The following is a 25836-nucleotide window of genomic DNA, read 5'->3' as shown; positions in this document are numbered from 1 at the left end:
CTGTCCCCAGAGCTCCTGCTCATCCATGCACCCGCTCTCCCCCAGGGAGGAGCAGTGGAAGCAGGAGCAGGTCCCAGCACTGCACGGGGTGATGGCACAGGAGGGCCCTGCTCCTGACATTCTCCTCCGAGCACGGCCTGTTAGTTCTGGGGATTTGGGTTTCCATTAGTGTCCATTTGGTGGCCTTTCTCCTTTACACTGGCATTTCCACGGCTGCTTAACTTCAGTGCATTTCATTAGCACAGAGGTTTCTGTTGATATTAGAAAGTCACTGTAATCATCAGAGGGATTTCCACGGCTGTTAGGCCAGGAGCTTCGCTGCTCGTCTGCGTTTTTGGAAGCGTTTTTGTAGAAGTGCCTTCAACGTGCACCCTGTTGGCAGGGACTTCAGAGCCCTGTGTCCCCAAAGGGTGCTGCAACACGGCTCTGGCAGAGCAGAGGCAGCGGTGGAGATGCCAGCCCCGGCTAGGAGCTGCCAATGCCCATTGGGATGCCCATGCCCCTTGAGATGCCCATGCCCATCGGGACCTGTCCAAGCCCATTGGGATGCCCATGCCCACTGGGATCCCCATTTCCACCATCCCCACGGCACCCCTTCAGCAAGCACTGTTGCCACATCCCTGCCACGGGGCACGCAGTGCGCAGACCCATCGCTGCCACCCATCTCCTCCTCTCGGCATGCATTTATTCCTCATCCCTGCTCGCCCTTTGCTGGCATTTCACAGGCAGCAGGGACAGCGGAGGCAGCTGTGGAGATGGCCGCCCGCCTCTTCCCACTTCCCCGGTGCTCTTCGGGGCCGGCGAGCCTTCCGCGGACAGTGCAGCTCTGTTTTGCATCACCACTTTGAAAAGCCCTTGGAGAGAGCAGTGATTTATGAGAGGTTTCTTGTACGAGGGGAAATAAACCTCTGACCAGACCCGACTGAAATCCACACTGCTTAATTTTCTGTGGAATCAGGATTTTACCCCTATCTGAGGATTTTGCTTCTTTCCAAGAAAAACAAGCGGTGCCGCTCTCACAGGCAGCCACTTTCTCTCCCGGTCCAGCAGCGGGGCTGGCCGGGCACGGCTTCCTCCCGCAGCCCCACGCTCTGCTCCCCACTCCTTCACCGCCCCCGATCCCAGCCCTGCGGGTCACAAATCACCGCGTTTCCTACCGGCGCCGAAGCGAGAACATCTGCTGGGAAAGTCAACAGTAATTAATTAGCTTTTAACTTGGAGATAGAGAAGTGGGAAAGAGGCACGGACCCCTTTAATGAGAATAAAAGGTGTCTAAGCTTGGAGGAGTGCAGAAGCACCCTGGTTACTTTGTAATATGATAAGGGGCTGGGAATTTGAACCAGAAATGGAAGGGTTTGGGAGGGCATTTCGGACACTGGAGCAATGTCCTGTGGTCGTGGTGAAGCCTAGGAGGGAGCTGGAGCTGCAGAGCTGTGGTTCCTGCAGTTCCCCTGACAGCTGCAGAGGGGTCCAAGGTGGGAGCAAGAACAAATGAGCCCCCCCCTCATCCCCAGGTGTGCCCAGGCAGGGTGCTGAGCGAGGTGGTGCTGGGGTGGGATGGGAGGTGATAAAAAGCAGGGAGGGAGAGCTGCTAGAGGAGAAGGTGGTGGCACCAGGGTTGGTGTTGTAGAAGGTATGGGACATCTGGGACAGCCAGTCCCCACCAGAGCAGGTTGGCTGTGAAGGTGTTGCACTGGGGGCTGGTGGTGGCGGCTCGGCTGCAGGTAAAGCAATGGTGTACAGTGGAAGAACAGCACTCACAGCCCTAGAGAAAAGAGGGGGGGCTGCTTATGGGACGAAAAAAAAAATTACTGACAGCAGCTGTAGGTGTATAATTACAATTACGATATGTTAAGTGTTAGTGCATGTACCCTCTGCAAATGGATGGCACCAAAGCTGTGAGGGAAAGGCTGGTGCAGGAAGAAACTCAGTTAATTAGTTAATCAGGGCTCTTTAGGAAATGTTTCCTCAACTCGCTCTTTCTCTCCCCCTCTATTTCTGTAACTAACAATTTGGCTGTTGCTCCTCCTCCAAGTGAGATCCCACCCCGAGCCTGTGCACGGGCTGCCTCTGAGCAAAAGGGGGGTGAATAAAAACCTCTGCTGTGGAGAGGAGCTCACCTGGCAGACACTGACTTCTTCAAAAAGCCTGATTTTTCTGAGATGTGTGAAATTGAACCAGGGGAGTCCCCTCTGTGTGTTTAAACCCTCACCCCACCTGCCGGGGTCTGTGCCTGGGGGGGATGTGAGCTCCCGAGCCCCCCGTGCTGCCCGCTGCACCAGCCCTGCCAGGGAAGCAGAGGGAGAGCATTACCCGGCTTTGCACAGGGGAAATGATATAATTGGAGCTGTTTGGATTTAGAAATTAAAATAATTTGGGTTTGCTCGGGAAGGTTCACACAACGTCAGCTTCCATCAGGCGGATGAGAAGCAGCAGTGCCCCGGCGGTGCGGGCTCTGACAGCTCTCCCAAATAACACCCACCCTGTGGGGCTCCTTTCTGTTTCCCTGTGCTGCTGGGGGCTGGCAGCTCCCTCCCACGCAGGACAAATGTCTGTGCCCTTTCCCAGAGCATCCCCACGGCACAGGGTGGCCGAGGTGTAAGGCATCACCCTGGCTGGCCCCTGCTGCTTGGGGCTCTAGCTTGCTCCTGGTCCCCAGAACCACCCTTTCTGCCCCAAAACCTTTGGGGTCAGCAAGTGATGTTCTCATGCTTGCAAATTGTCCAGCAAACCCCGCATCCCAGTGTGGCTGCAGGCCCTGATGCCTCTTGGGGTGCTGGGAGCACAGGGCAGGTGCACAGAAATCCCATCCAAACCATGACTTGGGGCTGCCCCTGGGCTCTCCTGAGCCTCAGCTCCCCCCCATTACCTGCTGCTGCTTAGAACACCTCCCTCAAGCCCCCTTTTCAGCTGTTTTCCTGCTTCCCTCCATGTTTCAGAACTTCCTGGCTCCTTTTGCATCACTTCTGGTCTCAGCGTGACCTAAATTCGGCATCATCTGTAAATGCAATTACTTTGCCATTTATCTTTGTGGTCATTAATGCTCATCAGGACCAGGCCTAGTGCAGGTTCCTGAGACTGCCGGGCGGGCTCCACGGCAATTTAATTCCTCCAGGAAAGATCCCCGAGGCTCAGGGTGAAATGCTGCTTGTTTTTGCCTGTCCCTCCTGCAGCAGTGCCCTCCAAGTACCTGTCAGTCTGACCACTGTGGTTCACCCTTAACAAATTCTTTTTCTTCATCACTTGTGGCTCTGCTCTCCTCCAGGAGCGAGCAAATGCCTTTTCCTTAATCCCTGATTTTTGTGTCGTTCCGTGCCTGGTGGATGAAATTAATTTCCTGGCTACTAATTGTCATTCTCCTTTTTCAGTCTCACCTTCTTTCCTTCTAATTTTGCTTTGTATTTATTTCCTTCCCCGCCTGTCCCCCCCGAGCCCTCTATTGATTTGTTACGCCAGCTCTGAATCTGGCCGACTGCGATTTTAGGTTGTTGATGGTGGTGGGTTTTTTAAGTGGCGGAGGCTCACCAAGTTTGTTAGCGAATTCCCTTAATAATTCAAAACGCATGTTGCTCGCCCCGGCTGATTTGTGTACGTTCGGTTTGTCAAGCGTTCCCCTACGTGTTTTTTATCAGTAAGTGTATTTACAAGGTCTTCATTACTTCCTAATTGACCGTGCCTCTTCTCTTTAGTTATCGCCTTAAAGAGTAATTTAAAAAAGCAATTCAGCAACAGCCATTTTAAAGCTCTTCATTCCTCCCAGCCCCTTTCTCATTTATTATCATCCTTCTGTCTCGCTAGCGCTCCTTTTCCCTGACGTCTTTGAAAGCCCTTCGTATTCCCCGTAACGTTTTATCGGCGCTCCTTTTCCACCCTTCGGCTGCTGCCAGCCCCAGTCTGCCCGAGGATGCTCTCTTTGGCAGCGGGGCTTCTTCCCCTGGGGGTGGGAAATAATGCTGTGCCCCCTGAGGAGCCCTGTCCCAAGGGGGATGCTCCCCCAAAAACAGCTGCATCGTCCCCTTTTTCCCTTAGTCCTGTAAAGTGCTTGGCTCCGGCAATTCCTCCCCTCTGCCTGCTCCCAGGTCAGTCGCACCCTGTGCGAAAATCACAGTATTTAATCAGTGGCTTTGGGGTTTTAGTTCCCTGTCTGTGCATGGGTGTGCAGGGTGGCAGAGCCTTTTCTCTCCCATCACCTGTGCCCCCCTTGCAGCCCAACCCCATCTCCGGCTGCGTCGCTTCTTGGTTCCAGGCTGGGCACTGGAGCTAAGCAAGCATCCCCATGATTTATTCACGTGTCCGCAGGCTTTAAGGCCAGAAGAAATGAGGAGATCGCTTAGCCTGACCTCCTGCACATTACAGGCCATTAAACTTCATCCGGTTATCCCCGTGTTGAGCTCCGTAATTTGTTTGGCTGAAGCCTATCTTTGGGAGAGGCACCAGGCCCCGATGTGAGGACAGGTTTATACCGCAGCATTTTCTGTCCTGCCCTTTGTGTAGCCTGTGGTGTTTGGGTTGGGCTTTGAAAGCTGCTGCACAGTGTACAGATACATCTGTGGGTATATCTGCAGTGATGCTCAGGGATTTTCCTCCTCACCTCGTTTTTTGCTTCATTCAAGCTGTTTCTTGTGCACGAATAGCCCGAAATGTCCCCAGGATGGGCCGTGGTTAACCAGTGCTTGCACCACACCGTGACTTGGCTGGGTGAGAGCTCGCTGCCCTGTGTCAACCACCAAGAACAGCTCTGAAAACTTTTATCACTTTGCTCAGAAGAGAGGGAAACAGCTCTGGTTTTGGTGGAGATCTCGGGGCGCCCCATGGTTTAATGTTTTCCTTCTCCTTCCTCTTTGAAAACCGGTCTTTTTTCCCTGTGTTTTGTCTTCTGTGGCTTATGTTGCTTGACATGTCGGCTGGTTTTGATCTTTTTCTCTTTCTGCATTACAAAATTGTCAGCTGTGTAACCTAGAAACGGAGCTGGCTGAATGATATGTTTGCAAATAATATTTGTTAGAAGTTTTTTTTCTCTCTCTTTCATTAATCATGCCTGCCCCAAACCTGATTTGGGGGGGATGTGCTCGTAAGGAGGAGCGTGTGTCCCACGCCATGCAGCAGGCCAGCTGGGGAAACCAGGCTTTGCTTTACATCTTATTTTCTCTGGGATCTGGTGTGAGTCTCATCATTATCCTCCAACACACCCCCGCCTTACGAAGCCATGTGCAAGGGTTTCTCTCTCCCTTTTTTTCGGATTTTAAATTGGAGGGCCATGGGCTCTCAGGGCTGTGGACACCTCAACTCTGGGGCACAGAGGTGCTGCTCCCACAGGAAGGACATGTGGCAGGTTTCTTCTGTGGGTCATTAATGACAATTATGGCTTGTGTGAGCAGAGCCCATCCCTTAAAATGGTGTTTGGGAGCTTGTATTGTTCCATGCAAAGCCAGGCACTTCTTTCTGCACTCCTGCTGGTGCCGCTTCACGGAGCAGATACTCCCTGCAGCTTCTCCTTTGGGTTTTCCTTCCTCATCCCTGCTTTTCCCCAGACACCTTTGCTGCCAGTTTTGCTGTTTTGAGGCCGGTGTATGCTCTGCAACCTGCCCTGTGCTCCCAGGCTGTTCCTGTCCATCTCCCCTCTCATCGCAGCAGCATCTTGCTGCAGATCTGCCTCCTGGATTGGGGTGCGACCCTGGCTAGCAGCTACACAGGCAATGACAGCACTTTTTTTCCTTCACCCTTAGGCAGTTCCTCTCCTCTTGCAGCTCACCACCATCCTCTGTCTTGTGCTAGGTATGCAGTCCCAGGTGTTTCTGCCAAAGCTGGAGTACCTCCATGTCCATCCTCATTTAATTTAAGCACTGACAAATTCTCCCAGCCACGGTGTTCATCCATCTCTTAAGCTGTCTGATTCATGCAGCCACTTCACAACTCTCCTGGCTGTGCAGTTAATGTGTCCCTGGGCTGGCTGAGCTTCAGAGCTGGCTGGTTTTATTTATTTTTCTTGCAGCTGGCCCTAGTTTTCCAGGCAGGCATCCACCTGCGCCCTGCTGTCTGCTCCCTCCTGCTGGCTTGGGTCAGCCCCTTCATTAGGTGGCCAGTCCCAAACCTCAAGTAGCATTTCTAGGACTTGGACACACCATGGGCAACGCTGGTGTTGGGGACCAGCCAGGCTGAGCTATGGCATGGCTCAGGGCATTGCTCCTTGCTGGTGCTTCTCCATCAGGGTCTCAACTTGTGTGTCCTGGACCCACCACAGGGAAATCAGTGCTGTGCAGGGCGGTGTGGTTCCCTTCTTCGTCTCTGCGCTCCCTCGAGTCCGCCCACGTGGATGCAAAGCAGCTCAGCCGTGCTCCCCGGGGCACTTCAGAGGAAAAAAGTTCCCAAAGAGCTCTGCCCTGCTCTGTGTCCGCCTGTCCTGGCTGCGTGGGCTCACGTCTCTGTCGACACTTCATGCTTCAAGTGCTCACCCTTCACTTGTTGGAGCCTGTTAATCTTGGCAATTAGCTCTTGCTCTGCTGCAATTTTTCAGGCACGCTCTCCCTTTCCCAAATCCCTCTAAGACCCCCTTGGAGCGTGTTCCTGTGCTGCTACAGCTGCTTGGCTCCATACCACCCTCCCCGCCAGAGCCCAGGCACCTCAGGGAAGCCAGCCATTTATCGAGGTGTTACATGCACTCGGATGCCTACCCCAACACTGCTTTCTGCAAGCCTGACGGGAGCAGGACGTCGCCCTTCTACCCCTGCTCTCGTGTCCTGCTGGGAAAATGGGAGAAGCAAATGTCTCCTTTATGTCTGCGGAGCCTGGAGGCCTGATAAAGATTCAGGGTGAGCTATCACCGGAATGAGGAGCAGGGAGAAATCTGAGCTGCATAATTAGGTACTTTGGGGACTGTATCAAAATGCAGCTGACTATAGATTTCTGCATGGTACGTGCTCTTCTGCATCGACTTTCCTGTTCCTCCTCTCACTAATGCACGGGAGGTGGTGGGAAGCCCCTTCCCTGGTCCCTGGGGACGTGGTCTGGGATGATCCAAGGGAAGCTGAGCACGGCTGTGGATGGAGTTTGGAGAGCTGGTGGGACGTGCATGGATGCTCCAGCAGCTTGCTTTTTGGCATGCTGGGGGCTCTGGGGCTCTGGGCTGCTCTGTGGAGATAGGGGCTGGTGGAAGGGGCTGCATGGTGCTACCATCAGTATCTCCTCCTGGCAGGAACAGCTCCCAGGGCCTGGCTACCGGCTTAGGTTAAAGATATGTAATTGCTCAAACTGGTCAAAAATTGCGATGTGTTTTCCCTCTCAGATCAAGACAGGAAGCTGAAATATCAAAAATGTTCACAGAAGGGGAACAAAAAAAAAAAGATTAAGAAATGTCAGGCTTTGCTGTCGACATTTTTGATGGAAATACTTTGACATTTGCAAACTCAAACGTTTAGTTTGTCAAACCGAATGAAAATGTCACACCGAGCCCGGTTGAAACGTTAATCTGCCGGCTCCGGAGAGGCCGCGGCTTCCCGCGGGAGCCCCTTCCCCGCCAGGGCACGTCCTGCCCCGTGCCTCTGGAGCCCTGCTGATGGGGCTGGGCAGGCCAAAAAAAAAAAAGTTGAAATCTCTGCAGAGGAAGGCTGTTCATGGGAACTGGGAGGGGAGGGCGGAATCGGTATTAGGATGCTAATCCGGGAGAGGAGAAACCACCTCCTGGTGCCTGCTGTGCTGCAAACTGTGCTGCGAATTTGGGCGAGCCGGTCAGCCTGTCTGTAAACAGGAGTAATAACTCTCCCCTGCCTCATCCAGCTTTTGTAGGCTTAAATCCATTAATGTTTGTGAAGTGCTTGGATATCAGAGTAATGGGGGTTCTGTAAGCACCAGCGAGAGCCTCTCTGGCTGTTTGTAGATGGCATCGTGCGATACGCGATGGAGGGCTGACTGCAAGCCCAGCGGCAGTAAATCCTCGCTGTGGGAACAGCAGCTGAGTGCAAATGTGAAATATGAAGTGAAAACATGCAGTGTGCCGGGGGGGTGCAGGGCAGCACCCAGCTGAGGTTGTTGGGGACCCCCAGGGCCATGCGTGGGCATCGCTGTGCCTGTGTGCCTGCGCCTTGCAGGGCGAGCGGCTGGGGCCTGTGAAACTGTGGGTAATTGGCAGCGTTTGCCTTGGGTTTGGTGGTGGAGCTGGAGAATTACAGCACACATCGTTCTCTGAAGGGCTGAGGTTAGTAATAGAAGCAGGCAGTGTGAAGGTCTTGGTCTGGAGCACGGTGACTGTGTGAGCTGCGGCGGGAGCTGGGGCTTGCCACCATCTGAACGGCTTTTAACCTTCTGTGATGCTGGCTGCTGGGAGAGTTGGAAGGAAAAAGAAAAAAAGCTTTTTGGAGAAGCAGTCTCCAGAAGTACTTTTTTATGGTGTTTTGTTATTAAAAAAAAAAATTGCCTGTTTTTATCTGCCATATGCTGGACTGAAACCTGGAGGTGAGACATGGTTTTCTTATAACAAACCTCTCACTCCGTCTTTATGGACTAAAACTACGGGCCCAGCCTCCAGCAAAGCTTTTTTTTCCCTTCTGCCCATTCAGCGGAGTACCTCACGGGTTTCCATGAGCAATGGCTTTCTGCTGCCAAGTTTTCTCACCTATAATTACCAAAAAATTTGGACCAGTTGAGCCTCTGGTCTCTATTTTGGGCAAGAGCAGGCCAGTGGCCTCCCCGGCAGCCCCTCTCTGTGCCAGGCCACGGAGCAAAGGCGGCCTGGGATGCTCGGTCCCGCTGTGGCTTGTGGTGACTCGTGGCTGTTATTAATGCCTCCGCTTTGCTTACCCAAGTGCTTAGCTGGTTCAATACATTTTCAGACCTGTCCTTACACTATTGTTGGGAAAGATTCATTAGGACTCCGGCTGGAAATTATAGTGACAGATAGAGCAGGGTAATTTATGGCTTTTCTTGAGGGTTGCACAATTATTCAATAAGTGTCTTTCCTTCCTCTACCTCCCGCCAGCCACTTGTTGGAAATAAATATTGGATTTATTTGTGGAAAAGTAGCTATCGGCAAAGCTGCGAGTGGCCGGGAGAAGCCCAGCGGGGCCCTTTGGGCACCACCGCTTGTGTTTGTGTGTGGCAGCAATGCTCTCCCCACGTGCTGCCTCCTCAGCACCGCTTCCACTGCTTTTGTGCCACGGCTCTTCACGAGGCCTCTGTTCTCCCTAGGGTGTCTTGCTTGGTGTTACAGCCTCTGTCCCCTGCATGTGGAGCTCCCCTGAGGCTCTCAAAGCCCACCAGCCTGCTGGCTTTCAAGTGTGGAAGCCAAAGGAGGTCCTGGCATCTTCCTCAGAGTGCTCCAAGACCCTCGCCTGCCGCTGCCCCACAACATCTGCATCTGCTCGCAAGGCACCAGGCCTGCAGATTGCCTTGAAGGGACCTGTTAATGCTGACCAAGTCCATCCTCAGCTCCTCCTTCCCTCCTCTGCTTTTAGCTGTGCCGGGGAGGAGCCCGAGGAGATGGCAGCAGGGCCGGGCACGGCTCCATCCTCACCAGACCGGTGCATCCCGTCAGGCCTGGCCCTGCCTGGGACTTCCCACCAGCGGGAGCCACTGGCCTCGGGGATGGTGGATCCTGGGGGAGGGAGGCGTGGGGTTTGCCTCTCAGGGTGGTGTTGGGCTGGGTGAGTGCCTGGCCGGGCTCTCCCTGTGGGTTACAGCGAGGGCTCCTCTCCAAGGGCAATCCCAGCCCTCAAAAACGGGCTTTTGCTCTGCAATTCCTGCTGGAGGAGCTGCTCAGTCTCAAACCTTCTCAGTCTTTTTTTTGTACCTGATGAGGGGCAGGGTCTCCCCCGCCCATGTGTCGATGCCGGGGGGCTCACAAGCAGAGCAGAGGCTCAAGGCAAAGGGAGCGGGGCTCACAGTGTCGAGGTATTGGCGCTGCAGTGTTTCCACTGCTTATCTATCCCGCTCCTTATGCGTTTCCACATTTTGTTTGAATTAGTTGGGATTGTTCCTTGCAGCGTGCATGGCTCTGCATTTGTCTACTTTGGATTTCATCTGCCATTGACTGGCCCATTCATCAAGCTCCCTTCGGTCCTTTTGAAGTTCCCTGTAGTCTTCTCTTGTTCTGAATACTCTATGTAATTTGGGTCCTCTGCCAGATTTTCTCATGACATTTTTCATTCTCCTTTTCCAGATCATTAATGCATCTCTTTAACCACCGGTATGAGCACAGAAACTTGGGGAGCCTCCCCGTTAATGCTGTACCCTTCTGCAATGTAGCCGCTATTAACACACGTTGATTTCCCTCTTTGTTTCCGACCTCTAGAATTACTTTTTCCATTTGCTCTACAAACGCTTAATTTCTTTAATAGCCTCTCGTAGGGACCTTGTCAGAGGGCTTTGAAACCCCAAACACATTATGTCAAGTAGTTCTCCTTACTTCACTCTTCTGACGACGGGAGAAAGCATCCTAGTAGATTAGAGACATGAACTTCCTTTCAGGAAGCCGGGATGGATCGCCCCCCTCTTACTTAGTTAATTTACGTGTTTTAAAATTCAGCTTCTTAGAGCACCTTCATCTATAACCGACGATTCAATTCTAGCAGCCTTAAAAAGAGACGCGCCTGTACGTCTGCTGTTGAGCAGGCAATTTCCATCGCGGGCTCTTTTGTTGGCAGCTGGGTCATTCCTCGAGTAAGAGCCGCCAGAGCCTTTGGGTGTTTCCCTTTGAACTCCAGCAGCTTTGTGCTGGACAGCCTGGTGCAATCTCTCCTCTTTTTCATTATTTTTTTTTTTTTTTTGGCGTTTCTCTTTGTAGAAATCCTTCATTGTTATCACCTGGAAATAATAGGTCTCTCCCTGCTGTCCCTGCTAGCTGCAGCGGGTTGAAAAGAAACCTTCATCCGTGCTTCTGCAGCGCCTGCCCCGGCCGTTCCCATCGCGCTGGCGATGCGGGCAGGTCGAGTCACGCCACGGCGAGAGGAGGAGGAGGAGGATGGGGCCGATAAGATCCCGGCCGCAGCTGCTCTGGCTCTGTTAAGGTACGGGGCAGGAACCTGTTCCACCCGCCGCAGTGTGATTAATGCCGCTTCGCGCCCATGAATCATTTTCGCTGTTGTGTAAGGTTTACGCCGCCGGAGCGGCAGGGCTGTATTTCTGCGGCTTTTATAAAGTCCTGCACAATTTATACGTGCTGCTCCTGCGCCGAACCATTTACACTCCTTATTCAAGGCGGTAGGATTTACACTCCCTTTACTGAGACCTGTGGAAATTGTGCTGCTGATGGAATGATCCCGGGGCCGTGGCACTATTTATTGTTATCAGAAACAATTCCACCCCGCAGTGATTTCTGACCACGAGAAAGGGGAAAACGCTGTTTTCTCTCCAACACCAATATCCATGAATCTTTAAACAGGAGGAATTATTTCCCCGAACAGCGAGCGCTTGTGAAGACATTTAACTTTAAGAATATGTGACAGCTCATCAGAGGAGGAAGTGAAATGCTTTTGGGGAGGCGGGGGAGCGCCGAGGGTGGTGGGAGCTTGGGGGAGCCCTGGGCAGCCGCCAAGTGGGGCGATCGGCCCCGGGGCTCCAGCCCCCTGCCGTGGGGGGAGCTCCCAGCACCGCACCCCGTTGAGGCTCCAGCCCTTGTGTGCTCTAAACAGCGAGCGGCGACTTCTGCCCAGGCTTCTCCAGACAAACCTCTTGCACCAAATTACCTGTCTAGCTGGGATCTTATCTTGGTGTTTATCACTGCCGCCTCTCGCTGTCAGCACTGTTTATAGGCAGGGGAACCGAAACCCTATGCTAAGAAATTTCCTCCTCCTCCTCCTCTTTTCTTTCAAATCTGCATCTGTTCCAGACTCCCTTTCATTAGAGACCACATGAAAGCCAAAATAATCCCAGGCTATCAGGCACAGAAACCTTTGCAAGGTAACCTCCCCTGTGCCGCGCACTCCAGGGTAAATATGGCACGCCCTGGCTGGGGAGGTTTAGGGTCCAGCCCATGTCCCAGCCCACCTGCATCCCTGCTGGGGGTGCCTGCGAGACCCCCAGCACCCAAGGGCTTTTTGTAGGGCCATAGTGAAGATCCGGGCTGCAAAGGAGCACTGGGCCCCGAGGGTGTCATCCTGCTTCCCAGTTGTTGTGGGGATGGTGCCCAGCCAAGCCCTTGGGGCAGTTTAGGGCACAGGGTATGTGTTTGATGCATTTTTTACTTTTTTTACCTGTTGTAAAACATTTGCAGAGTTCCAGCGGGCTGTTAAGAGCAGCGTTGGGGAGGGAGGAGCGGGCCTGATACCGATTAGGCAGGAAATGGCTCGGTGTGGATGGCATCCATATGGGAGAGCTGATAGATTTGGCGTCTTGCAGGCATCGCTTGATGGATCCACTGATAACCTGGCAGCAGAACAGACCTGGGCTCTCTGATTCCCTGCCAGCAGCTCAGCCAAAGCCTGCTCAGTCGGCCTTCGTTAACACCTTTGTGGGCTGGGAACGTGCCGCCCTGCCCCGGGGGCTGGTGGCCCGACGGTCCCTGGGGACCCGGGGGCTCGGCTGGTCCCCACGGTGCCGCCTGCCAGGGATGCTGCTCGGGCTCCTTCCCTTTGAAGGCTGGGCGTGAAATCTGGTAGGAGTTTGGGGAGGCAGGAGGGCAGCGTTCAGAGCAGCCTGCGTCCTTGGGATGAAAAAAGCTGCATTTTGCAGCTCTGGAAAGAATCAGCGGGTTTCCATGCTGGGCTCCTGCCTTGCATTGGAGACAGATGGGGAGCGCAAACACAGGGAAGGCGGCCGGCTTCTCCCGCCGTGCCAGGGCTGGCTCGCTCCTGGGTGCTGCTCCGCGTCTTCCTCGAGTGGTTTAATTTCACGGCGGCCTCTTGTGCAGCTCCATGCCACCTGGAGGTGGGGGAGAGCTGAGGGTCTGGGTGGCCGGGAGCCCATGGTGTCCCGCTCTGCTCTGTTTCTGCCTTCTGGAGGTGGATGGAGGCTCCGTGGAGGCTGGCAGGAAGAACGAGGGGCGTGCAGGGGAAGCAGAGATGGAGCAGGGTGCTCTCATTTGCTGCAAGTGAAGCAAGATGGAGAAAATGGTGGGGTGCTGGAGGCGGCGGCGCATCGCAGAGAGGAATTGGAGGGGACACTGGAGGTAGCAGCCCCCCTGTCTGCTGGCTGGTGCTTTGTGCTGCTGAGGGTCCACAGCCTCCTTCACCGATCCTTGTCTGTGCTAATAAAACACAGGGTATGAGACTGAGCCCTGGTGTGGCTCTGCAGGAGGCAGGAAAGGCTTGCACGGGCATGATCCCCTGCTGCGTGGCTAGATCTGGGTAGCAGTTTTGGGGAAAACCCCTGTCAGGACGAGCTGTGCTTCCTTCCCTGCTCATGGGCAGGTCCAGGAGCAGCAGGGAACCTGGTCCATGCTGTGCCCTTCATCCCTTGCTCCTGCACCACCCGGTACCCGTGGGGTCCCTGCTGCAGCAGGGTGCAGGGTGACCGTGCTGTGGGTGACAAGTGTGCCCTCAGCGCAAAACCAAGCACTGGTGGTGGGAGGTGAGGTACATAACGACTGCTATAAAGCTCTCCGGGGTTATGGCCTTGTTTGATGGCTAAAATCCCATCCCTGAAAGCCCCGGCAGCCCTGTCAGTCGCTGGTTGTGGTGGTTGCAGGGCAAGTTCGGTGCTACAGCAGGGTCACGGCTCCTCAGCTGCATGTCGGGTCTGTAATTTCCTTGTGGTTATTTCCAAGATAACTTATTTCAGGTTTTTATGATGCTTACAAATTGGACAACATCTTAAGGCATATTTCAGGCCCTAACTGGTTTTAAATGTGTGTGATTTTACAGGGAGGTGTAAAATATTTTTAAGCGTTGGTAAATTTGGGGGGATGGGAGCTGTGGGTGGGTGGTGGGTGAGGAGGGAGGGACGGTCCCAACCCCAAAAGGTTTTTGGAGGCACAGCACTGGGAGCCTGCCCTTGGTGACATCTGTGTGGGGTGCCCCGTGGGTGTCCCAGCTGTGTCCCCAGGGGCTGCACTCATCCCACGTGGTGCTGGGGCAGGGATGGGACAACCCCATAAGACCACTCCACCGGGTCCTCATCCTGCCCCGTGACATGGGTGGCTTGGGGAGGGGGCAGGCTGGGTGAGCAGGGGTGGGAGAGGGCCGCGAGACTCCTCCTGCTGCTTGGGGCAGGTGCGTGGTCTGGCAGGAGCAGAGCAGCTTCGAAACCCGAGGTGGAGGAGCAGTCCTGGGCTCGGGGTGGTGACAGCTGGATGCGCAGGGCTTGGGATGGGTGAGAGACACGCAGACACGGCACCAGCCTGCCCACATCCTCCGCGGTGCCTGGAGCAGGCGGGGCTCTCTGCAGGTATTTGCATTTGCAGAAATAACACGGACTTCTCGTCCCGCCCTTTCGTCAGGGTGCTGGGAGTTCGCTGAAACGCAAGACCAGGAAAGGCCTGGGATTTTGGCTGGCTGTTCCAGGCGCATAAGGAAGGTGTTATTGTCAACCAACTCCCTCTGTCCTGGTGGAGAGGTGCCGCGGGGAGGCCGGGGGAGCCCCCAGGCCAGGCAGGATGGTGGTGGAGGCCAGGCGAGCTGTTTGGCGCACGCTCCGCAATCACAGCGGCGTCGGCGGCCGCCACCGGTCTCATCACCGCAGCCCACGTGAGCTCTCCTGCTTGCCTCCCTTCCAAAAAAAGCAACCTCCAGCCCACGGGGAGAGCGGAGCCGTGGCGATGAGGCATCGTCTCCTCGACACCCACCCCCCTGGGCAGCCGGCCCGGCCGCCAGCGCCAGCCCCTGGGGTGGGGTGCACGGGGCGGGGAGGGGGAAACCCAACCACAGCCCCCAGCTTCCTCATGGGGAGGCCACAAAGCACGGCCAAAAACCTGCTTTTCCTCCCGGATATTTCCCTCCAGCTCCTCTCCAGGCTGTGTGGGGCCACCCCATTTCTTGGAGCAGGGACCCCAACATCCCCACACCGGGGCGAGCACCGGACCCGGCGATGGGAGAGGGGAGAGCGTGGGGCTGGGGATGCCGGCTGTCGGTGCGCCATAAGGAAGTGATTGAAGCTTTCACGATCTGTTTAACTGGTGACATATGTTTCCTGCAGGCGAGGCGGTGCGCTGCATGCCGAGGTACGGCCGCTCTCGCCCATCCCAGCCCAGCCCATCCCCGCCGGCACGCAGGGAAGGGACGGCCCCAGCCCCTCCGGTACGGCCACGGGGCCGCCGCTGCCTGTGTGGGAAGGGGAAATTGCCCACGCTGCAAAGGGAAATAAACATGAGGAGAGCAGCCCTGACACACACGGAAAGGCGTTCCTCTGGTTGGAGGCGCCGTGGCCAGGAGGCCCCCGCTGCACGCGCGGAGCTGGGGACGGGGGGAGGCGGAGATGCGGCGATGGCTGCGCTCCCCCTGCTTCTTGCAGGGGGGTCCTCCCCTCCGGGTCTCATCTCGGCTTTCATCACTGTAACATCAGAAAAACCAGCGAGGGCAGAGCCATACGCTGCGGAAAAGGCCTAATTGCTCAAACAATCAAGCCCAGGCGAGGTGCTCCTCTGGATTCAGTGGCAGATGCAAGGGGCTGAGCGTTTTACTGGGGTGGTTGGGCATGGGGCTCAGCCCCCTGCTGCTGGAGGGGTGGCCAGGGAGGCTGCACAGTGACAGGAAACACCAGAAAAGCCTCCAGAGGGGCAAATCTTTGTCTCAGACTAGCTTTGGATCCTTGTGTGTATGGGGACAGCTGGAGGCAGGACCAGGAGTGCTGGGGATGCCGCAGGGTGGGCAGGCTGGGGAGAGCCCCGAGGCCAGGAGCAGGAGGGGTCGGATGTTTGGGATTTGGAAGCAGCTGGTGGCTTGGAGCAGATCCTCGGGGATCAGCAGGGTGCTGCGAGGGGCGATTTGCCCTGGCGGGTTGTTGTCGGAGGCGGCAGGAGGGCAGTGCTGCTTCATCTCCCTCTGCAGAGGTAATTGGAGCCACGTGGAAGCCGGGCTGAGGCGAAGGCACGGAGGCTGCGAGACCTGGGGCGAGTGGTGTGGGGGCCCCAGGGGGGCTGCGGTGGCCGTCGAGGCTGCCCCTACCCCGTGCAGCCTGGAGCCTGGCCAGGATGAGCCTGGAGCTGCATTTGAGGCGGAGGTTGTAAACTCGGCGTGAGAGCGGAGGGAGGAGGAGGGAGGGGAGGCTTTACGGATGAGCTGAAAGCCCCGGGGCCTCCTCTGTCATTCTGTGGGGCCAGGATTTTCCCCTCTGCGCCAGCAACCTGCAAAGCCAACAGGAAAGGGAGAGATTGGAACGGGGCTTCCCGGCCCTTAACGGGGATTTGGGCTTTAAAACGCAGTCATCTTTAGCTCGCAGACAGCTTCCTGGCACAAACGGGGTGACGCCGGGTCACCGGTTCTGCCGTCACCGTTCCCACATGCTCTAAACACGGGGTGTTGTGTCCACCTCTGCAGAGGGACTATTTCTTGCTCGTTGTGTGCTTTTCCAGCAGGGAAGGGTAATTTTAGAAAGGGACTCCAGCGCTTCTCTGAAGTTCTCTTAGTGCTTTCATCCCCGTGTGCTTATCTGTAGGTTTTAAAATCCCTTCTTGCAGTAGGAAGGAGGACTCGCTGCGTGCCCAGCACCCAGGCTTGGGAGCAGCTTTGTGCCCAGAGCTCTGGGAGGGCTGCATCGGCGCGCACGTTCGCTATAGCACGGGATGCTGCGGGGCCTCGGCGCAGGTGTTTGGGCTGCCGGGAAGCCGGTCGGAGTCGATAAGGCACCTCGAGCCCTGCTGCCTGCTGGCGGGTTGCTTTGTTTGGGGTTGGCACTCCCCCAGCCAGCCTCCACAGCCAACATCAGCAGCGAGCAGTGCTCCCGTGCGCCGGAGCCTCTGCGCCCTGCTCACCACAGCCGAGGCGTTCTCCAAAGCCGAGCACGGACCCAGACACCCCAGCCCTGTGTTCGTTAGCAGATAGCCAAGGCTCGCCCGTGCCTTGCCCTGCTGTTTTGTTCCAGCCGCGGATTACCTTCCCTCGCTACAAATCAGCGCTGACTGTCTCCGTGGTTTTGGCATCAGCCAGGTGCCTGGAGCACGTCGAGCTGGGGCTGCGGGGGGAGGGAAGCACCGGGGGAGGCGGCGGGGATGGAGCAGGTGAACGCTGCTCCTCCAGCTCTGGGAAAAAAAAAAAAAAAGCTCCCACTTCTGTCCCGGGCAGCCCAGGCAGGGAGAGGCAGCCTTATTTTTCCCAGCAGCACAGTGGCGAGCCCTGTGGTGCCATGGCCATGCTCAGGTGCAGAGCGCTGGGATGCTCTCCCAAAATCTGCTTCCCACTCCTCAGCAAGCACCGAGGCTGCCCCCGCTGCCAGCCCAGGGGGAGCAGTGCTTCATCAGCCTCGCTGCGACCGCTGGAGATGCCTAAATAATTCATTAATGGTTTGGGGAAACGAAAATATTGTGCAGTGAGTAATTGCTTGCGAGTGACGTTTGGCATTGCTCGAGCAGGTCCCGGGCGGCCTCGGTGGAGCGGTGCTGGTAATGCTGAGCCCGTGCTGCAGAGGGGAGCAGCCAAGAACAGGACGGTGCCACCGGGGCCCCTCGATAAATCTGTCCCCAGCTCCACCTTTCCCTGCACAGAGCCACACCGGTGCCACCTGGAAGGGGGCTGGGAGAGGAAGCTCCCCTAGGTGGGTTTTGTAGCGAGCTATGCAGATTGTTTCCTCCTTTTTTTTTTTTTCTCCTCCTTTATTTTTTTTCTTTTTCCTTTCTATATGAACTTTCCTGCCTCCGGCTCCGTGCAAATGTGAAGGCCTCCTGTTACCGGGGAAACTGGTGCGGGATGGCCGCGTGGGCTGGTGGCACGGGATGGAGAGCGGCTGGACGCTGCGGGGGCTCCTGGGGCTCAGCCCCACAATTTGCCTTGTGTTCACGTCACAGCAAGATGGGGGGAGCAGCCTGGCAGGAGGGGTCCTCACCTGGAGGACAGGGGGGTCTGCAGGCAGGCCCCCTTTTCTTCCTGCAGTGCTCAGAGGCGGGGAGAGCCCAGCAGCGCCAGGGGGAGGCTGGGTACAGGCTCAGAGCATCCTGTCCCCGACCCTGCAGGAGCCCCGTGCTGATAGCGGTGACAAGGGACTTCTGTTCTGCAGAAGGGGTCTGGGAAATGTCCCCGGCTGCCTGTCCATCCCCAGCGTATCACAGTGCTGGGGGGAGCAGCATAAACCCAGGGCTCTGGCTCCATGTGGGCGCCTGGAGCAGGGGGAAGCCCCCCCACCACCCTGAGGTGTGACGGGGCCGGGATCTCGTGCCCCGGTGCTGAGCTGTGGCTCGTGTGTGCTCCTGCAGGCAGCACGTGCTGCATCCCCAGCAACCCCCGCTTGTTACTCTATTAAATTTCCATTTTAACGTGAAAACAGCTGGTTTCATGGTACCTCTAACTGTGTTATTTACACAGTCATGCACACAATCCCTGCTGAAAATCGCATTACTCACTGCATCGGCAGCCCTTTGTCTGGCAGGTACCGCGCCGGCGGCTGTGGCGGTGACACCGGCAGCTCCGGGCGGGGAGCAACCCACGGAGCCGCTTGTCCTGGACACTTCTGGTCAAACCTGGGCGATTCGGGGGAGACAAATCCATCCCAAAGTGCTCCAGCTCCACGTGAACCTATCTCCATCCGCGCCACCTCGCAGTGCCCTGCAGCCCCAGCTCTCCGTGCCGTCGCCGAGCCCCGGGGTCGGGGTAGCTGATGCACATCAAGGGGCAGAGACAAGGACTGCCGGCCGTGCTCAATGCTGCTTTGTTCTCGGCCCAGGAAGCAGTGAAAATCCTCCCGCTTTGAAGCCCGAGGAGGCCTTTTTATTATATCCAGGACTCCTGGAAAAAGGGAACTGCAGGCGCTTTCCCCATAAGGCGATGAAAAGCTCTCCTGCCTGAGACCGCAGCAGCTCGTCACACGTGCGAGCGGTGCGGCAGTGCCACGCTGGTGGAGCTCAGTGCCTGCCTGGCCACTGGGAGCCACTGGTTATGCTGGTGCACACAGCTGGGAGCTGGCAGAGCCGTGGTACAATACTGTTGAGCTTGCACCCCCTGCAGAAACCATCCTATTTTGGGGGAGTTGAGGTCCCCCATCCTGTGCCTCCTGGGTAAAGCACGTGGCAACATCCTGACAGTGAGCACGTGCCCAAAACCTTGTGGAGATGAGGGTGGTTTTGGGGTAGAAGCTGCCTGAGGACCGGCCGCCCTCCTGCGTTGGCTGCATGGGCACGGGATGTCCTCCCTCACACAGCCCCGGCCGGGCTGGGAAGCTCCGAAGCGGTGAGGCTGCCCTAATTAGTCCGCTTAATCTTCCCCCATAAATCACTCCTCCCCATCCCCTGCAGACTATCGGCATCATCTGAAGCCATTAGTTAATTTAAAGCCGGGAGTTCACACGTTCGCTTATCGGCAGCCATCTCCCCTCCCGCTAAGCCCTGCTCCTCTCTGCCTGCTGGATCTCCCCGCGCTGAAGCGGGGCCGTGCTGCGGGCAGGTGGGAGCGCGGCAGCTCCCTGCCTGCCGGCGGCTGCGAGCCCGCTCCCTGCTCTCCCCCTTTTTTCTTTTTTTTTTTTTTTTTTTTTTTGAACTTTTTCTCTGACTCACCCTTTCCATTTGATGTCTCCACCTTTGTTTTACAAACAGCGGCTTGCCCGGCTGCTGGAAGGAGCAGGCGGATCCCAGGCTGCCAGCAGAAGTGGCTGCGGCTTCCCCGGCTGCGAGCGGAGACCCCGCACGGGCTGCAGCCAGGTGAGAGGGGCTGGAGAGGGCAGGGAGGGGGACAGGGGCTGGGGAGAAACCTCGGGGATCGGGACTCACACCAGGGATCCCCGCTAACACCTTGTATTTCCCATCATGGGTTGTATGGCCTCGCTGCTGTCCTCCTCCAGCACAGGTTTGGGGTGGGGAGGAGCGAGGGAGCCCCAGTCACCCTGGGGCTTATGAGGATGCCCTGCACATCCCTGCTATGATGACCCAAAATAACCAGTGCTGCCAGCTGTCTGGGGCCGTGTTTGTGTTCAGAGCACCCCGATTGTGCCACGTTAAAGCCTCCCAGCTGCTCACCGGGCAGTGCCACAGCCAGGAGGGGTTGCAGGAGGGGATGGTGTCCGTGTCCCCCGGCTGGCTGTGTGGCCATCATCTTCCTCTCTCTCGCAGCAGGGAGGGAGAGGTTTGAAGGGGGAGCTGCCGCCGTGTTTGGTTTTGTAGTCCAGGCTCTGGATTTATTGCTTCCAGGTCCTGGTGTGTTTGTTTGTTAAATGAAAGGCGGCCGGGTGATCCTGGGTTCCACCCCCCTGCGCAGCCCAGAGGGGGTCCCTTGGCCCTGGGACGGTGCCTCCCATCGTGGCTCAGACATCTAGTGGGGCTGTGCAAGGGGAGGACACACAGGTGTGGGGCAATGCCCCTGTCCAGACACTAAATCTGTGCTCTGGGTGATGGGGTGGCTCAGGGCAGGTGCTGGCACCACCCTGCCCTCCTCCCTGTGGGCTCCTCTGCTGCACTCTGCAGCCGTAGGTAAGAGAGGAGACCCCAAAAAAAGGGATATTTCAACCAGATGCAAGGGATAGGAGGTGGGAGAGATGGGAGGGGAAGCCAGCGGTGCCCTTTCCTTGGGTTTCCAGCACAGAGCAACAGCTCCAGTTAGACGGGAACTTCTCAGCAGGATTAACTCTGAAACCTAATGACAACGCTTTGAGTGTCTGCAGTGTCTGCGTCCCCGCTGCTCGCTCGTGCTAATGAGCTTTAGCAACAGCACTCGATTTGTCTGCTAGAGCAACCTTTGGGGATCGAGAAGTAAGTGTTTAAAGATGCAAATATCCTGTGAGATGTCCAGATTTAAATGTCTTTTTTTGTTCTTTAGCCTGGAGTCCAGGGATAAATAAAGGAAGTGAAGAGAGCCTCCAGAACGCTGGACAGAAAAGCTTTTAAAACAAAAAGACCAAATGAAGTGAAACCACAAATATTTTAATATTTTATTTTTTTTTTTAGCTTACAGCTGCTGGACAATCGGGACAGTTACAGAAACTTGGTGTCCTCGCAGGTGTTCTGGGTGCTGTGCTCAGACACACCAGCACCCACGAGCCAGCAAAAGCTACGAGTGGCAACAAAAAGCCTCAAACACATCCCAAAACCATGGGAGCATTTGGGCTGGCAGTGGGATCCTCTCCGGCCCCCGATCGTGGTGCAAGGACAGGGAGTGACAGCCTGGACCCAGAGATGCTGAGAGCATTCACACCCCGAGGCAGGTTGGGTTTTATCTTCCACGGGGCTCCTCTTCTCTTTTTTTTTTTTTCCTTCCTTTTTTTATTTTTTATCATTTTAAGGCAGGAGTAATAAATGCTAAAGATGCATATGGAATTTGAATATGAATGATAAGAACAGCTGTGTATATCTATTATGAATGAACATAAACAGAAATGTATAAACTGAGATTTTGGGGCTTTTGGAAGAATTAGTGCCTTTGTTCCTGGATTTTTTTCCTATCAAAGTTTGAACCAAAGCCCATTAGCCTGGACTTTCCCGCAGCCGACCAAGCCAGGAGCTTCATTTTGTGCTGGCTCCGAGCCACACCGAATTCTCCTCAACAGCTCAGTGAGCCCTAATCCTAACAAATTTACCCAGAGAAGTGGTTCTCTTATTACACAGCCTAATTTGAACGCTTTCCAAGGTTAATTTCTGCTCCCTCTCCCTCCAAATGCGCCTGCCCCTCCAGAGCCGGCTCCTCCCATCCCGGCCCCCCCGGCTCCCCGTTAGTGCCAGCCCGGGGGGAGCAGCCCCAGCCCTTCCCTTCCCTTCCCTTCCATCCCCTGCCCTCCTGCGATCGTTTTTAAATGAGAAAATAATGCACCGTGCGCCCCCGGGTGCGGGGGCTGCCCGCGGGGTTTCCTAATGCTGAGCCACTTCCTTCGCAAATTAATTGCAACTTTCGCTGGGTGAAAATGGCCCTGGAAGCCCGCTCCCCACGGGCTCTTCCTCGTGCAGTGTTACTCTGCTCAAAATCTGAGTCCTGAGACTCTTGTTTCTTCCTGCCACCTCCTCTGCGGCCACCCCAAGGGCTTTGTGGTGCCCACGGGGCATCGCTGTGATACCCATGGAGCATCCCTACGGTATCCAAATCGCATCCCTGCGGTGCCCACGGAGCATCCCTTCACCAGGGGACCATCCCTGCCACCACGGTGTCCTCCCCGCAGGTCCCATCCCACTGTCACATAGCTCTCCTGGGTGACTCTTGCTGCTCGCTGTCCCCAACGCTGCCGGTCTCTGCTTCCTCTTGCCGAGTGAGTACCCGTGTTTGATGATTTTGCTCCAGGCGCAGCAGCTGCAGGTATCAAAGCGGCGCTGCGTCTTGTCTCCAGGCTGTGAGAGGGGCTTCACGGTGCTGATTTCGGGCTGGGAGCCCAGGGCAGGCAGCTTGCGGTGAGGGATGGAGGGGCTGGCACAGCAGAGGCCTCCTGCTCATTGCTGTGATGTCAGCCTGAAGTAATGGGAATAATAAAAATAACGTGGTCTGGAGGGAAGGAGAGACCGGGCTGCATCCCGGTGAGGTCGTACGGATGCATCAGCGTGGTTGTTTGCTGGAAATTATTTTGAGAAAGAAAAAAAAAAAAAAAAAAGCATAAAGTCGAGGTTGAAAGTGAGTAGAGACAGCGATGTGGGACAGCAGCAGCCCCCCAAAGCCATGGGGATGCCCTGTGCCATGGTCACCCCCGAGGTCCTGCAGCACGGAGGGAGAAGCTGCTCGCTGTGGGACAGGGCTGGTGCCTTGCCACGAGGTTTCCTGCAGCCAAGCACGCTGCTCTGAGGGGCGGGACGCTTGTTTTCGGGATGGCCAGGATTTACCCAGAGCCTCAGTGGCAAACGCTGGAACAGGATGTTTCGGGAGGGAAATAAAACGTGCATGCCTCGGGGCTTGAGGCAGCGCTCGGTGCCAAGGCAGGAAAGAGATTTGTGCTGGCGATGGAGAACTAACCGGCGCTGCACCAAGGGACAGCTTGGAGGGGCTGGGAGCTGCTTGGGAGCGAGGGCAGGAGGGGAAGGGGCTCTCAGGGGGCCAGGAGCTGGGCTACAAGCCTGGGGCCCCCCAGGACCCCGAGCAGCGGCCGTGCTGTGTGTCCCTACACCCGGAGCCGTGCGTTGCCGCTGGCCCAGGGCCAGGCACGGGGCTCCCGAGAGCGGCGAGGACGGCTCCGACCCTGCACAGCTCTCAGCCATCCCAGGCTGGAGCCCCTCCAGCAGTCCCATTCCCGCTCCCTCCCGACCCTGCCTCCCCTCTCAAAGCAATTTGACTTTTATAGTAATAACTTCTGAACCCTGGATTGGGGCCGTGCCAAGGAAAGCAGCAGAAAACAATGTGATGGGCCTCGGCAGGCGCGGAAACTCCGACGACTGAGACCAGCCCTAAAATAACTTTCATGCGATTGTTATTTATTCTGGGAGAAAGTTCGTTCATTCAGAATTCAGGAGGGAGATAAATCGGCGCGGGCTCCAGCTGCACGGAGGCAGCACGGGCGCCGGCAGCCTCTGGTGCCACGAGCTCGCCGTGTGCCTGTGCCCCGATGCCAAACCAGGCGCCGTTTTTGGGGGTTTATTTAAGGGTATTTGGGGTGTGGCGGGTTGACCGAAAGTTCAGGAGGAGGAGGTCCTGCTTCCAGCCGGGGGCTGTGCTGCTTGTGGCCCCCTCTGTGTGTGCTCCTGGCACACTGGGCTGGGCACCATCGCCTTGGGTTGGTGAGCTCGAGCTGCTAGCAGCAAGTGTGAGCAAACACAGGGAACACGACCAGCATCCAGCAGCGGGTCCTGCTTAATCTCACCATCCCTCAACTTTTCTTCCTGTTTCTTTGCAGCAGATGGGTGGAGAACTGCCCTGGGAGCAGCGCGCAATGGAGCTGTGATGGTGCAGGAGCTGCGTGCATCATCCCCACCTGCTGAGGCTGGGCACACATCACCCCCCTTCCTCTCCTGTTCACCAGCTGCCGTGGCTCAGGGCAGCATCGCCACCCGCCCTTCTCACCGGTGGATTTTGGAGGCTGCTGTGCTTTGGAGAGGGAATAGCCTTGTGCACGAGGACAGCGCAGCTTGCCCAGGTCGCCTCCCTCCTCATGCTCCTGCAGCCCGAGGGACCTTGATGAGTGTCGTGTAAGGATTTTGCTTTGGGGTTTGTCTCTCTGATGTGATGAGGAGGTGAAGCTGGGGCCATGGAGCTGCAGAGCCCCAGCCAGTGGTGCTAAAGGGAGTGATCCAGTCCTGTCCTTGCTCCTGCCTGTGTGAGGGGAGCACAGGTCTACATTTAGCCATGCCAACAGCCCAGCACCATACAAACTGCCCCTCTCCTGTGGCTGCTGATCACCAAGAGGAAAGCCCTCATCCTGCCGGGCAGGGAATCCAGCACGCTAGCCCTGCTCCCTGCTGCTCCTCGCCTCCTGCACCTGCAGCTTACCTGGGGCTCCTGGGCTCTGAGCATCTCATGCCACTGGCATGCAGCACCAGGTGCCACCAGCCATGATTACAGTGATTGCATTTATTTTCCTTGCACAGAGCAAGCCTGGCTCCTGCTTGCTTGGCTCCCAACCAGCCAGGGATGGAGAGGGGAGCGGGATGGGGGACAAAGAGGTGCCTTCCCCTGTCCCAAGGGTTCATACCGCAAACCCAAACCCTCCTGGGCCATCCTGCAGCTCCCATCAGAGGTGGTTTTGCCCTGTGGCCCTGCCAGCCTCAGGGCTGCTCTGCGGGGCCAGGCTGGGCTCTGGTGCCACATCTGCATGGGTGGCATCTCCCTCCGGTTCCCCCACGGCCTGGCTGTGGCTGCTGATTGAGTCGGCCCAGAAGTAACGTGTTTGTGATGATGATGTGATGCGGTGACCCTTAGCTTCTTGCCTGAAACGCGTACGTGTAGATGTGGGTTTTGCAGTTATGAATGTAATTCCACAATCCACTTAGGAGCCAGTAATTTTCTGGCCGAGGTGGGAAGCTGCTGACATCGTGTGATACATGACTAGATTGATTGTATTTACTTACCCTTTAACCTAATAAAGAAAAATAATGTTCCTTCATCTCACTAATTCTCTATAAACTCGAGCGTTGCTTTAAATCAGCTGGAAGCACAGGCGCTGAACCTTAGCATCGCTGGGGCAGAAGAACGGGGAATCCCCTGCCTTGAAAACCAGCAGGCAGGCCCAAACCCCAAGCCATTTTCCCGTTCGTTTGGTTTGTTTTCTTTAAAAATATAAATAAAAACAGGGAGGGTGCCTGCTCCCTGCTCGGCTTTGTCACCCCAAAGCCCCGCTTGGTGCCCACTGCTCTGTGTCCCCCCCAGGCCCTCTCCAGCCCCCCGGGTGACCCGAGCACGGGGTGGCCGTGCGTGCTGCTCTCGGGGAAGGCATTAAACAATTTGCTGCTAATCGCCTTATCGGCAGCAAAGCCAAGCAGCTGCTGGCGCAGCGCAGGGCAGCGGCTGGCCAAAGCAAACACCACCCGGCGCCCTAGGACACGGAGCACTTCAGAGGCAGCTGTGCCTGCTCTCGGCTTGCCAGGTCGCTGGTTTCTGACTGTAGTCATCCAGTTTGCCTCTAGAAAGAAGGACGAGCACCGTGGTGCCAAGGGGGGGGGGCAGCAGAGAAGTACAGGGTGAGCACAAGGGCAGGGAGGGATGCAGGGAGGAGGGATGCTGTGTTGGCCCAAACCTGGGTCCGCGCTCCAACAGCGGTGCCTGGGTGACCTTGAGCTCCTGCTACGGTGAACCAACAAAAAAAAATGGGTCCAGGCTTGCCCAGCATCTGGTCTCCTCCATGGGGAGATCACAGAAGTGCTGAAGGACTGGGCTGCGTGGTGGGGAGCGCGCTGCAGGCAGGCTGGTGCTGTGGAGAGGGGCTGTGCATCCTTCC

At 56.4% G+C, this 25836-nt stretch overlaps 1 long non-coding RNA gene across 1 annotated transcript; it reads left to right on the top strand.

Annotated features, from left to right (window-relative positions):
* Positions 1-1591: 1591 nt before the first annotated feature.
* LOC311441188 lies at positions 1592-24380 on the top strand. The gene is made up of 5 exons (XR_014695840.1): positions 1592-1724; positions 17432-17613; positions 18442-19092; positions 19601-19705; positions 23800-24380. It is a non-coding gene; the product is annotated as an uncharacterized lncRNA (long non-coding RNA).
* Positions 24381-25836: the final 1456 nt, after the last annotated feature.

Source organism: Aythya ferina (assembly GCF_964211825.1).
Source record: "Aythya ferina genome assembly, chromosome: 9".
NCBI lineage: Eukaryota > Metazoa > Chordata > Aves > Anseriformes > Anatidae > Aythya > Aythya ferina.
This window is presented reverse-complemented; position numbering and strand designations above follow the sequence as displayed.